The sequence below is a fragment of the Mus caroli genome, unplaced genomic scaffold (genome assembly GCF_978045245.1).
Source record: "Mus caroli unplaced genomic scaffold, Mus_caroli_1 scaffold_19, whole genome shotgun sequence".
Lineage (NCBI taxonomy): Eukaryota > Metazoa > Chordata > Mammalia > Rodentia > Muridae > Mus > Mus caroli.
Window position 1 is genome coordinate 62,442,360 of NW_028227274.1, and position 14,041 is coordinate 62,456,400.

A 14,041-nucleotide genomic window follows, 5' to 3' on the forward strand; every position below is an offset into this window, starting at 1 on the left:
CATGGTCATCACCATTCTGTCATCAATGAACTTGGTCTCTCTAACTCTTAGGATATACAAAAGAAAATTCACACTTGCATTATTTTCATTTCATTTCATTTCATTCTCACAACCACTCTCGAGATGATATGGTTGACTGTCCTCATGCACAAAAGAGGGAACCAGTTCTGAAGCCAAATATCTCAGCTGGGGGTTCAAGTCTAGGAATCAGTTTTCTGATCTTAAAGTCAAAGTTCCATCCTGCTGCTACCCTGGCTCTTGGCATTGCCCTTATTTTGTAGAGGGAGGGAAAGAAACAAGGCAAAGTGGTAGCCTTCAGCATCCTCAGTCGCCAAAGCTGATGGACATGTGGAATAACAGTAAGGCTGTTCTTTTTTTTTTTTTTTCATAAGATTTATGTTTCATTATTGGTGGGTTGATTTAGTGTGTGTGTGTGTGTGTGTGTGTGTGTGTGTGTGTGTGTGTGTGTGTGTGTGTGTGTGAATGCCACATTGGGGGTAGGGGTAGGTTCTCATGAGGACCAAAAGAGTGTATCAGACTCCTTGGAGCTGGTTATAGGTGGTTATGAACCAGTCATGTTGTGAACGTAGGCACTAGAAACCAAACTCAAGTTCCAGTATGTGTTCTTAACCTCTGAGCTTCCTCTCCAGTCCAAATGGGACTGTTTTGAAGGGAGAATAGTTATGTGTGGCGAATGTTTGCCTCTGGCTAGGACTAGCCTCATAGATTCTTATCCAGCCTGCTCAGTCAGACACTCCTGGGTTTCCTCTCTTCTAGTTTTCAAAAGATAAGAAATCAATCCCCTGCCAATTCTGTTTCCTTTGAATTCTAAGCACATATGTTGAAAAAGAATCACAAATGCAAGATAAGCCCTGTGGACTCCAGAAGGTTTGGACTATATGAGAGGGACCGGGAAGTGGCTGTTACTTGGGTATGAGCTGTTGCTTCGCCATTCACATAAATTTGAAGTCAGCACTCAGATGTTTACACCTATGAACTGTTCATGAATCTGAAATAAAGTAAAAATGATGGTAAGAAAACTAAAAGATATTATATAGACAGGGGAAGGGGGTGGGAGATTAATTAGAATGGCTGTGGTCTAACTAGTTCAACAATGACTGTCTACCAATGGAAGTTCCAAGAATTTAGTAGTTGTTCAGTCCACAAGGCTAGATGTGCCAGCTGGTCTTCAGTATACGCCAGAATCCCAAATAAGTAGGCTCTAATGCCAGTGAAGGAAAGGACTTGCTAGTGAGAGCAAGAAGACAAAGAAAGCAAGTTTCCTTCTTCCATGTCTTTATATAGGCTGGCAGCAGAAGGCGTGGTCCAGACTAAAGGCAGATCTCTCAAAAGATCTGGATTAAAAGTGGATTTTACCACCTCAAAGATCCATATTAGAAGTAGGTCTTCCCACTTTAAATGATTTAATTAAAAATAAAATCCCTCACAGATGTGCCCAGCCATTCAGGTTTTAGTTCATTCTAAATGTAGTCAAGTTGCCAGCCAAGAAGAGCTCTCACACTGATTCCACAGTGGATTCCAGGTCAAGTTGGACTACAAAGTAGGACATTATCTAGAAACAGCAATGCAAGCTAACAAAAAGCAATACAACCTTAACATGGTCCAACTCAATGCTAGTCTCTCCCCTCAATGCGCTCAGTGGGGGATCTCTTAGCACACAGAGTAGAGCCTCTTCAGCCTACCCGATTGACTGCCTTGTCTTCAGGGGTTAGGATAAACACTAAAGGGTAAGAAGGTCACACTTTAGCAGGCATGTGGAGATGGAACTTTAAAAAAGAAGAGGAGAAAGTTTATACTTTCTACCTCACCATGCTCATGTGGGCCATACCTCCAGGGGAAGATGACTGAGAAATTCTCACCACGTCATCTCCCTCTACTTTTCTCTCTTCCTTATGGAGGGCATACACTTTGCAATGGATTAAACCATGTGACTCTCAAAAAATGCTTATGAGTGAAGTACACCCAGTACTTCAGAACTTAACCTTAATTGGATAGAGGAACTTCACAGAGGCAACCAAGCTAAAACAGGGTCATTATGATGGGCTCTGATCCAATGTGACTAGTGCCCTGATTTAGGCCCAGACTTATGGCCTTCTAGAGAAGGAGTTGTATGAAGACACTGGGAAAGGCCACCAGTATCCTAACAAGCCCGATAACACTAAAAGTTAGTGAGGAGCTTGCCACAAATGCTCCCTCACAGCCCACAGAGAAATCGATCCTGCGGAAACTTCGATTTTAGACTTTTCAGTCAGCAGAACTGTGAGACAATAGCTTTTGTTCTTTTTTTTTTTTTTTTAGCAATCTTATATTTTATTTATTTATTTATTTTTAATTTTTAATGTTTTTATTACATATTTTCCTCAATTACATTTCCAATGCTATCCCAAAAGTCCCCCATAGCGCCCCCCACTTCCCTACACACCCATTCCCATTCTTTTGGCCCTGGCATTCCCCTATATTGGGGCATATAAAGTTTGCAAGTCCAATGGGCCTCTCTTTCCAGTGATGGCCGACTAGGCCATCTTTCGATACATATGCAGCTAGAGACAAGAGCTCCGGGGTTCTGGTTAGTACATCATGTTGTTCCAACAATAGGGTTGCAGATCCCTTTAGCTCCTTGGGTACTTTCTCTAGCTTCTCCATTGGGAGACCTGTGATACATCCAATAGCTGACTGTGAACATCCACTCCTGTGTTTGCTGGGCCCCGGCATCGTCTCACAAGAGACAGCTATATTTGGGTCCTTTCAGCAAAATCTTGCTAGTGTATGCAATGGTGTCAGCGTTTAGAAGCTGCTTATGGGATGGATCCCTGGATACAGCAGTCTCTAAATGGTCCATCCTTTCATCACAGCTACGAACTTTGTCTCTGTAACTCCTTCCCTGGGTGTTTTGTTCCCAATTCTAAGAAGGTGCACAGTGTCCACACTTTGGTCTTCATTCTTCTTGAGTTTCATGCGTTTAGCAAATTATCCTAAGTTTTGGGCTAATATCCACTTATCAGTGAATACATATTGTGTGAGTTCTTTTGTGATTGTGTTACTTCACTCAAGATGATGCCCTCCAGGTCCATCCATTTGGCTAGGAATTTCATAAATTCATTCTTTTTAATAGCTGAGTAGTACTCCATTGTGTAAATGTACCATAATTTCTGTATCCATTCCTCTGTTGAGGGACATCTGGGTTCTTTCCAGCTTCTGGCTATTATAAATAGGGCTGCTATGAACATAGTGGAGCATGTGTCCTTTTTACCAGTTGGGACATCTTCTGGATATATGCCCAGGAGAGGTATTGCTGGATCCTCCGGTAGTACTATGTCCAATTTTCTGAGGAACCGCCAGACTGATTTCCAGAGTGGTTGTACAAGCTTGCAATCCCACCAACAATGGAGGAGTGTTCCTCTTTCTCCACATCCTCGCCAGCATCTGCTGTCACCTGAATTTTTGATCTTAGCCATTCTGACTGGTGTGAGGTGGAATCTCAGGGTTGTTTTGATTTGCATTTCCCTGATGATTAAGGATGTTGAACATTTTTTCAGGTACTTCTCTGCCATTCGGTATTCCTCAGGTGAGAATTCTTTGTTCAGTTCTGAGCCCCATTTTTAATGGGGTTATTTGACTTTCTGGAGTCCACCTTCTTGAGTTCTTTATATATATTGGATATTAGTCCCTTATCTGATTTAGGATAGGTGAAGATCCTTTCCCAATCTGTTGGTGGTTTTTTTGTCTTATTAATGGTGTCTTTAGCCTTGCAGAAGCTTTGCAGTTTCATGAGGTCCCACTTGTCAATTCTCAATCTTACAGCACAAGCCATTACTGTTCTATTCAGGAATTTTTCCCCTGTGCCCATATCTTCAAGGCTTTTCCCCACTTTCTCCTCTATAAGTTTCAGTGTCTCTGGTTTTATGTGTAGTTCCTTGATCCACTTAGACTTGACCGTAGTACAAGGAGATAGGAATGGATCGATTCGCATTCTTCTACATGTTAACAACCAGTTGTGCCAGCACCATTTGTTGAAAATGCTGTCTTTCTTCCACTGGATGTTTTTAGCTCCCTTGTCGAAGATCAAGTGACCGTAGGTGTGTGGGTTCATTTCTGGGTCTTCAATTCTATTCCATTGGTCTATTTGTCTGTCACTATACCAGTACCATGCAGTTTTTATCACAATTGCTCTGTAGTAGAGCTTTAGGTCCGGCATGGTGATTCCACCAGAGGTTCTTTTATCCTTGAGAAGAGTTTTTGCTATCCTAGGTTTTTTGTTATTCCAGATGAATTTGGAGATTGCACTTTCTAATTCGTTGAAGAATTGATTTGGAATTTTGATGGGGATTGCATTGAATCTGTAGATTGCTTTTGGCAAGATAGCCATTTTTACAATGTTGATCCTGCCAATCCATGAGCATAGGAGATCTTTCCATCTTCTGAGATCTTCTATAATTTCTTTCTTCAGAGACTTGAAGTTTTTATTATACAGATCTTTCACTTCCTTAGTTAGAGTCACGCCAAGATATTTTATATTATTTGTGACTATTGAGAAGGGTGTTGTTTCCCTAATTTCTTTCTCAGCCTGTTTATTCTTTGTGTTGAGAAAGGACATTGATTTGTTTGAGTTAATTTTATATCCAGCTACTTCACCGAAGCTGTTTATCAGGCTTAGGAGTTCTCTGGTGGAATTTTTAGGGTCACTTATATATACTATCATATCATCTGCAAAAAGTGATATTTTGACTTCATCTTTTCCAATTTGTATCCCTTTGATCTCCTTTTGTTGTCGAATTGCTCTGGCTAGGACTTCAAGTACAATGTTGAATAGGTATGGAGAAAGTGGACAGCCTTGTCTAGTCCCTGATTTTAGAGGGATTGCTTCAAGCTTCTGACCATTTACTTTGATGTTGGCTACTGGTTTGCTGTAGATTGCTTTTATCATGTTTAGGTATGGGCCTTGAATTCCTGATCTTTCCAAGACTTTTATCATGAATGGGTGTTGGATCTTGTCAAATGCTTTTTCCGCATCTAACGAGATGACCATGTGGTTTTTGTCATTGAGTTTGTTTATATACTGGATTACGTTGATGGATTTCCGTATATTGAACCATCCCTGCATCCCTGGGATGAAACCTACTTGGTCAGGATGGATGATTGTTTTGATGTGTTCTTGGATTCGGTTAGCAAGAACTTTATTGAGGATTTTTGCATCAATATTCATAAGGGATATTGGTCTGAAGTTTTCTATCTTTGTTGGGTCTTTTTGTGGTTTAGGTATCAGAGTAATTATGGCTTCATAGAATGAATTGGGTAGAGTACCTTCTGTTTCTATTTTGTGGAATAGTTTGTGAAGAACTGGGATTAGATCTTTGAAGGTCTGATAGAACTCTGCACTAAACCCGTCTGGTCCTGGGCTTTTTTTAGTTGGGAGACTATCAATGACTGCTTCTTTTTCTTTGGGGGATATAGGGCTGTTTAGATCATTAACCTGATCTTGATTCAACTTTGGTACCTGGTATCTGTCTAGGAACTTCTCCATTTCATCCAGGTTCTCCAGTTTTGTTGAGTATAGCCTTTGGTAGAAGGATCTGATGGTGTTTTGGATGTCTTCAGGATCTGTTGTTATGTCTCCTTTTTCATTTCTGATTTTGTTAATTAGGATGCTATCCCTGTGCCCTCTAGTGAGTCTGGCTAAGGGTTTATCTATCTTGTTGATTTTCTCAAAGAACCAGCTCCTTGATTGGTTGATTCTTTGAATAGTTCTTCTTGTTTCCACTTGGTTGATTTCGCCCCTGAGTTTGATTATTTCCTGCGGTCTACTCCTCTTGGGTGAATTTGCTTCCTTTTGTTCTAGTGCTTTTAGGTATGTTGTCAAGCTGCTAATGTGTGCTCTCTCTAGTTTCCTTTTGGAGGCACTCAGAGCTATGAGTTTTCCTCTTAGAAATGCTTTCATTGCGTCCCATAAGTTTGGGTATGTTGTGGCTTCATTTTCATTGAACTCTAAAAAGTCCTTAATTTCTTTCTTCATTCCTTCCTTGACCAAGGTATCATTGAAAAGAGTGTTGTTCAGTTTCCACGTGAAGGTTGGCTTTCTATTATTTATTTTGTTATTGAAGATCAGCCTTAGTCCATGGTGATCTGATAGGATGCATGGGACAATTTCAATATTTTTGTATCTGTTGAGGCCTGTTTTGTGACCAATTATGTGGTCAATTTTGGAGAAGGTACCATGAGGTGCTGAGAAGAAGGTATATCCTTTTGTTTTAGGATAGAATGTTCTGTAGATATCTGCCAGATCCATTTGATTCATAATTTCTGTTAGTTTCACTGTGTCCCTGTTTAGTTTCTGTTTCCATGATCTGTCCATTGGTGAAAGTGGTGTGTTGAAGTCTCCCACTATTATTGTATGAGGTGCAATGTGTGCTTTGAGATTTACTAAAGTTTCTTTAATGAATGTTGCTGCCTTTGTATTTGGAGCATAGATATTCAGGATTGATAGTTCCTCTTGGAGGATTTTACCTTTGATGAGTATGAAGTGTCCCTCCCTGTCTTTTTTAATACTTTGGGTTGGAAGTCAATCTTATCAGATATTAGAATGGCTACTCCAGCTTGTTTCTTCATACCATTTGCTTGGAAAATTGTTTTCCAGCCTTTCATTCTGAGGTAGTGTCTATCTTTTTCTCTGAGATGAGTTTCCTGTAAGCAGCAAAATGTTGGGTCTTTTTTGTGTAGCCAGTTTGTTAGTCTATGTCTTTTTATAGGGGAGTTGAATCCATTGATATTAAGAGATATTAAGGAAAAGTAATTGTTGTTTCCTGTTATTTTTGTTGTTAAAGTTGGCATTCTGTTCTTGTGGCTGTCTTCTTTTAGGTTTGTTGAGGGATTACCTTCTTGTTGTTTCTAGGGCGTGGTTCCTGTCCTTGTATTGGTTTTTTTCTGTTATTATCCTTTGAAGGGCTGGATTCGTGGAGAGATAATGTGTGAATTTGGTTTTGTGGTGGAATACTTTGGTTTCTCCATCTATGATAATTGAGAGTTTGGCTGGGTATAGTAGCCTGGGCTGGAGTTTGTGTTCTTTTAGTGTCTGTATAACATCTGTCCAGGATCTTCTGGCTTTCATAGTCTCTGGTGAGAAATCTGGTGTAATTCTGATAGGCTTTCCTTTATATGTTACTTGGCCTTTTTCTCTTACTGCTTTTAGTATTCTGTCTTTATTTAGAGCATTTGTTGTTCTGATTATTATGTGTCGGGAGGTATTTCTTTTCTGGTCCAGTCTATTTGGAGTTCTGTAGGCTTCTTGTATGTTCATGGGCATCTCTTTCTTTAGATTTGGGAAGTTTTCTTCTATAATTTTGTTGAAGATGTTTGCTGGTCCTTTGAGTTGAAAATCTTCATTCTCATCCACTCCTATTATCCGTAGGTTTGGTCTTCTCATTGTGTCCTGTATTTCTTGGATGTTTTGAGTTAGGATCTTTTTGCATTTTACATTTTCCTTGATTGTTGTGCAGATGTTCTCTATGGAATCTTCTGCACCTGAGATTCTCTCTTCCATCTCTTGTATTCTGTTGCTGATGATTGCATCTATGGTTCCAGATTTCTTTCCTAGGGTTTCTATCTCCAGTTGCCTCACTTTGGGTTTTCTTTATTGTGTCTACTTCCCTTTTTAGGTCTAGTATGGTTTTGTTCAATTCCATCATCTGTTTGGATGTGTTTTCCTGTTTTTCTGTAAGGACTTCTACCCGTTTGATTATGTTATCCTGTTTTTCTTTAAGGATTTGAAACTCTTTAGCAGTGTTCTCCTGCAATTCTTTAAGGGATTTTTGTGCTTCCTCTTTAATGTCTTCTACCTGTTTACCCGTGTTCCTTTGTATTTCTTTAAGTGTGTTATTAAAGTCCTTCTTGAAGTCCTCTACCATCATCATGAGATATGCTTTTAGATCCGTGTCTAGCTTTTCCGGTGTGTTGGGGTGCCCTGGACTGGGCGAAGTGGGAGTGCTGGGTTCTGATGATGGTGAGTGGTCTTGGTTTCTGTTAGTAAGATTATTATGTTTACCTTTCGCCATCTGGTAATCTCTGGGGTTAGTTGTTGTCGTTGTCACTGTTTAAAGATTGGAGCAGAAGCTGTGTTCCACTCACCAGAAGTCTTAAGATCCTGTGGCGGGGGTCGTGGGTAGCTGGCAGGTGTCAGCCGACCCTGCGCTCTAGCTACCCCGGCGCTTTTCTGACTAGAGAGGCTTGTGGCCCTACTGAGGCCGGATTTCTGCCTCCCCAACCAAAGCAGTCTCAGGTCCCGCGTTATTGGACTGGAGCAAAAGCTGTGTTCCACTCACCAGCAGTCTCAAAATCCTGTGGCGGGGGTCCTGGGTAGCTGGCAGGTGTCAGCCGACCCTGCGCTCTAGCTACCCCGGTGTTGGTCCCACAGGAAGTGGCCTGTGGTCCTACTCAGGCTGTTTTTCTGCTTCCCTAACTAATGCAGTCTCAGGTCCCGCGCGCAATTGGATTGGAGCAGAAGCTGTGTTCCACTCACCAGAAGTCTTAAGATCCTGTGGCGGGGGTCGTGGGTAGCTGGCGAGTGTCAGCCGACCCTGCGCTCTAGCTACCCGGGCGCTTTTCTGACCAGAGAGCGCTTTTGTTCTTTAAACTCTTGTTATAGAAGTGCCAGGAAACTGAGACAGTGGGATTTGTGTTAGTTAAATACACTGTTGCTGAGGTACCCCTAAATGTCTATCGCACCGGGTTTGTAAAAGTAAAGATTTTTAATGTCTGTGAAGTACACTATAATAGACAGAATCCTTAGGAAATATGTAACCCTTTCACCAACTTTGTCCCTTGAGTTCTGGTAACAAATCATACCACCATTGATCCTTTATGCCTTAGATTCAGCTAAAGAGCATTAAGACAAGACCTTCCCAGCTACAAGGAAGAAAGGGACATTCCCTGGGCCTCTGGTTTCTCCAAAAATGGAAGTCCAGTTTGTATGTTTTCCTTCCCGTTCTAATGTTCTAGAGTCCCTTAGAACATGGGGCTCCAGCAATATCAAAATACTGCACCAAGACTTCAGATGTGTTCAGCCTTGAAGGGGCACCAGAGCTAACACATTCATAACCATTTCAATGTTACTGAACCAAAGGTTAACATGGATCAACCCTTAATCAAGGCCTGGTTTGTCTCCCCTTTCTTATTTGTTAGCTGTACGTATTTTGTGATATGTTTAAGCGAAGGTTGCATTTCAATTGACACATACACAGACACACACATGATGGTTTGAATAAAAATGGTTCCCATAGGCTTCTGTGTTTGAAGACTTAGTCCAGTTGGGAGAATGGTGTATACCTGGCCTCTGCCCACTCTATGTCCGTGAAAGGTACTGTGAGGGCAACAGAAAGATGTGGGTCTCCTGCTGAGATTTAGCTGGAAAAAGAGCAGTGGTCAAGAGGAACTAAGAGAGAGAGGGATGGGAAGGCTGGTTAGAGTATATCATGTCACGGAGCTTTAAAACAGGCAGCTAAAACCCTGGTCAGAAGAAAGAGGGAGGCCATAGATAGTAACATGATGCTGGACCAAGGCTTCAAATCCGCAGTGAATTCACCCTTGTTCCATTAGACTTCATTTACAAAACACAAACTCAAAGACAAGATGATTCAGGATTCCAAGGAACAGGATTCTATATTTGCCCTGGGTGCTGTGAAGATAAAAATCAAGTTTAGGGTGTGATCACCAGCCCTGGTGAGGGTTATTAAGTGGCTGATAAGAATGACGAATTCCCAGCGACAAGGTCTTAGAAGCCAATACCAGGCCTACAGAGTGAGAATCCAGGAAGTAGAGAGGAAAGACTACAAAGACTGGTGGCTAAGGGCTGGGCAGAGCCAGAACACAGAGCTGAGCATCTCACCTGTTGGAGGCTCCTTCACCTTACTTTTTCTAAAGGGGGTAAAAAAAAGGAAAGAGACATCTGATGGAAGGTGAGGGAAGATGGCTGGGACAATGGCAAGACATGATCAGTCATTTGGAGAAAATAAAGCTTGTTGTCTGTGAGTTCAAATTAGCCGCTTGAATGCAGTCACAATGCTTTAGAGCCCGGTGCTTGGAAGTAATTAGGAGATGGATTTTGCATTTTGTCACACAATACAATTAAGAGGTAGAGTTCAGTCAACATCTGAAACCTATTAAGAGACCTCAATGGGAAAGAGCCAGGCTTGCAGTCCTGCGATGACGTAGAAGTTCTCTCATGACTCTGGTAGAATGTGACTAGACTATGCAGGCCACACATAGGTGTCAGCAGGTCTGCAAGAGGAGCCTAGCCTGCCTGTCCCCCAGTCACTCTGTAGCACTTCAATATATCATCATCCTGGCCCCTGTCACCTTTGACAGCAAATATGATTTTAGTGTCAGAGAGCTGACAGAAAGCACAACATAATTTACAGCCACGTTCAGCTGACTGAAGAACACACCGACTCGACTCCAGAGGTGTGGAATACAGACCCACACCCAAGCACAGGAATGTGTTGGCCAGCAATTACTCCCAGGGATAAGCAGTACTTCCTGTTGAGGGAAGGGACAGAGGTGAGTGAAAATATTCAGGGTGGCTGTGAATATTCAGGTATGCCTAGAAAAATCATTGCTGGTAATACATTCTACCATGATATACTGCTAGTGAGGTGTGGCTCACTGGAATGAAGCTTTACAATTTATAAAGGGAAGGAAGTACCCCACTGTCTGCCTTCAACAGTCTTTCATGTGTAACATCATGGGCTGCCTCTGGCCTTAGAAGGGACCCAGTTTGAAAAGTCCTGAATTCTTGTGATGGCTGCTTCAAGTTGGAGGGAATAGGGAAGATTCTGAGGACCAAATCTCTTATGACCAATAGCTAGAATGAACCAAAGGTGAGACGTTCAGAGATAGAAGCTGTGGAACATGCCGGAAAGCTCTGGGAACTGTGAGGAAACCTGGAGTCTGGTCTGGTTTGTCTTTAAGTTTTGTGTAACCGCCACTCTGTATTGGGCAATCAAGAAACACAGTTGATACCTGGGCTAGCCAATCTGCCGAGCTTTGAATCTTGGTTTTATCACTTCTTTTCTTTCTCTCTGCTCTGGGGCCAATCATCTGGCTCTGTAAAACCCTGGTTTTCTGTGATGTTATGGATAGGTGAAAAGTATAGAGAAGTCCAGAATGAAATGAGATCATGTGGGCAGAGGGCAAAGCACAGAGGTCAGCACACTGTAGTAGCTCAGTGGATGACAGGCCATGGAAGATACATGGGTAAATTCAGCAAGCTGAGTGAGTACCTCTCATATGCAGGTACATGGGCTCACACAGGCAAAGCTGATGGGCAGGGAGGACAGACGACACATGAAGACTCTGGAGAACGACAGATGGACAATGTGCCCTGGAATAGAAAAGACAAGGAAATAAGTTCAGACTAGGGAAGCTGTGTTGATGACTCTGTCTCTCCATCTCCAGACTAATAAAATCATTCAAGTGTACATGTGTGAATGGGAATGGGAATTTTGTATGGAAAAAGCAGTCAAGAGCAAAATCTTGCCTCTCCTGGAAACTACCAAAGGACAATTATCAAGCCTGAGAGCATAGGGTCATAGGAAAGTAAGGACCCAAACGCAGTTTGTACCATCACTAGACCTTCTGATGTGTCTATAATTACAGGTCTAACCATCAGTAGCCTTGACCTTATTGTTGAAAAGTATCTTCCTATTTGTATGTTGCCCGATAAATCTTCCATACCTGTTTATATGTCTCTGGAAGGAATAAGGAAAGAAAGAGGATTTGTTAATAAATAAAACATAAAAACAAGTTGTTCTCAAAAGATCATCCATTCTGACCTTGGCAGAACATTTATTCTAGGATATTATAGGCTTAATTGTGCCCTCAGAAATTCATACACATATTAAACTATAGTAAGCATCCTATAACATGACGACCTTTAGAGATAGGACCTTTAAAGTAATAGTTAAATTAATGGGGCCATTTAACTAGTCCCTAATTCAGTAAGACTGGCTTCCTTACACGAAGAGATTAGGATGAACACTCGCAGAGTCTAGGTGGTGTGAAGACAGAGGTTGATATTACCATTCACAATCCAAAGACAGAGACAAATCCTGGCACTTGGTGTATTGGAGTGGTGAACAGCACAGAAGCTCCCGCTCAAACAATTCAAAACTGACACTTTAGCATGACCTAGCTCATTCTTCAGCACCTCGAGTCTTGTGTTGGTCAATCTTTAATCAATAGATCATATCTGTTTGTGTGTCAGGGAGATTGCTTATTCACTGACTCATACTTCGGTGGTAGTCAATAGGGGCTAAATTCATGGAACTGCAAGAAATTGTTGATATGTGTATGCGTGTGTGTGTGTGTGTGTGTGTGTGTGTGTGTGTATGAGTGTATGTGCAAGCATGTGTCCCTGTGCATGTTGCATGGTATATGCATGTGCACATATATGCATGTATGTGTACATGTGCATATGTATATTACATGGGAGTATGTGCATGTGTGTATATTGTATGTGTATGTGCATACATGTCCACTTTAAGTTCTTAGACATGGTCTCTCAGTAAACCCGGAGCTTGCCAATTCAGCTAGGCAGGCCAGCAGCAAGTTTTGGGGTTCCACCTGTCTCCATCTTCTCAGTACTATCATTACAAGGTCATGCTACCATACTTATCATTCTAAGATGATTCCTAGGGACCAAATTTACATCCTTATGCTCACGCAGCAAACACTTTACCAACTGAGCTACTTCCCAGCAGCAGAGTGCTGTTTCAAAGAAGCGCTAAATGATGCTTACAGGACTTGCTTGGAGACCTCTCACACAGCAGATGAGAAAATTCAGGCTATAAAAGATGCAGTGAGTTCCCCAAGATCACAGCACTATCTATGGGTCAGTCCATCATACTGCAACCATCTGAACAAAGTAATGATGACACTGATTCAGGATGGTCAGTTCAGAGTCCCGCAGGACTGCCGTACCCCACTTCCAGATGCCTCTCTCTAGTCCTCCACCTTTCTTACAAAATGCACAAAACAAGACAGAAACTCAAACATGGGGTAAGATTTCTTTAAGTGAACACTGGAACCATGGCAAACCCTTGAGTTATTTCTCGTCAACCTCTCTTGTTTCTTTGCCTATCAGTCTTCTGTCTGTCACTGAGGATTTGTGTCCATAGAATATATTGCTAAGTGTAGTCATTGGATTGAACTAATAAACACATTGTCAAAGTTCAAATCAAATGCAAACTGAAATTTTGGCCCAAGTGAACACGCTACGTAATTAATTCTAATATTTCTATCTACCACTATCTTTAGACAGGCAGAACACTGGGCTTTATCTCAGAAGGGGCCATTTTATGCAAGTCCATTTAAGGTTAAAAAAATAATCTTTTTAGGATTATCAGAGGAATCCAAGTGAGAGGTGATTTCCCTCCCGTGGGCTTGAACTTGGGAAGACTTTCAACATAATGGTTGACATATAAATGACATTTATAATAATTACTTGGGGACTAATGACAGTTTAAACAATAAGAAGCCTAGTTCCAAACTTCCTTGATCAGCAGTGTTTGCTGTGACTAAGAGCCAGGTATACGGCAGGCATTGACTTTGCCTAACCTTTGACTTGTAATAAAGATGCAATAAAGTAATTGGTTAAAATAGAGACATTCCCGATAAAGAATGTTTGCTTTTGAAAGCAACTGGCAAAAAATAGGAGCACATCTGATAAATGAGTTTATGGGGAGTAGAAGGCCAGAGTTTACTAATTAGTGGGGGTTCTGGTTCCTTTGTGGATTCTCTACTTTTCCTTTTAAACAATGAAAAGGTTCTGTGTTTCTCACACAGTAACTATCACAGTGTGAGTCCCTTCAAGAAGAGGTGATGGCTAACATGTTTTCACTTGTCTTAAAATGTGTACGGCAACATAGAAAAAGTGGAATTCGACTACCCATTTCGTCACACACCTGTGGGTATTATCAGGAAGCCAGCACACTTTGACCTTTTTTTTTTTTTTTTTACAATGAAGCAGAAGACA

At 41.5% G+C, this 14,041-nt stretch overlaps 1 long non-coding RNA gene across 2 annotated transcripts in view; it reads right to left on the reverse strand.

Moving 5' to 3' along the window:
- LOC147000312 (uncharacterized) overlaps positions 1 to 14,041 on the reverse strand; it is a 112,167-nt gene that overhangs the window by 55,520 nt on the left and 42,606 nt on the right. For both annotated transcript variants that reach the window (XR_015046111.1, XR_015046110.1), the window contains one exon: positions 11,289 to 11,389. This is a non-coding gene — a long non-coding RNA (uncharacterized LOC147000312). The remainder of the gene's footprint in view (positions 1 to 11,288; positions 11,390 to 14,041) is intronic.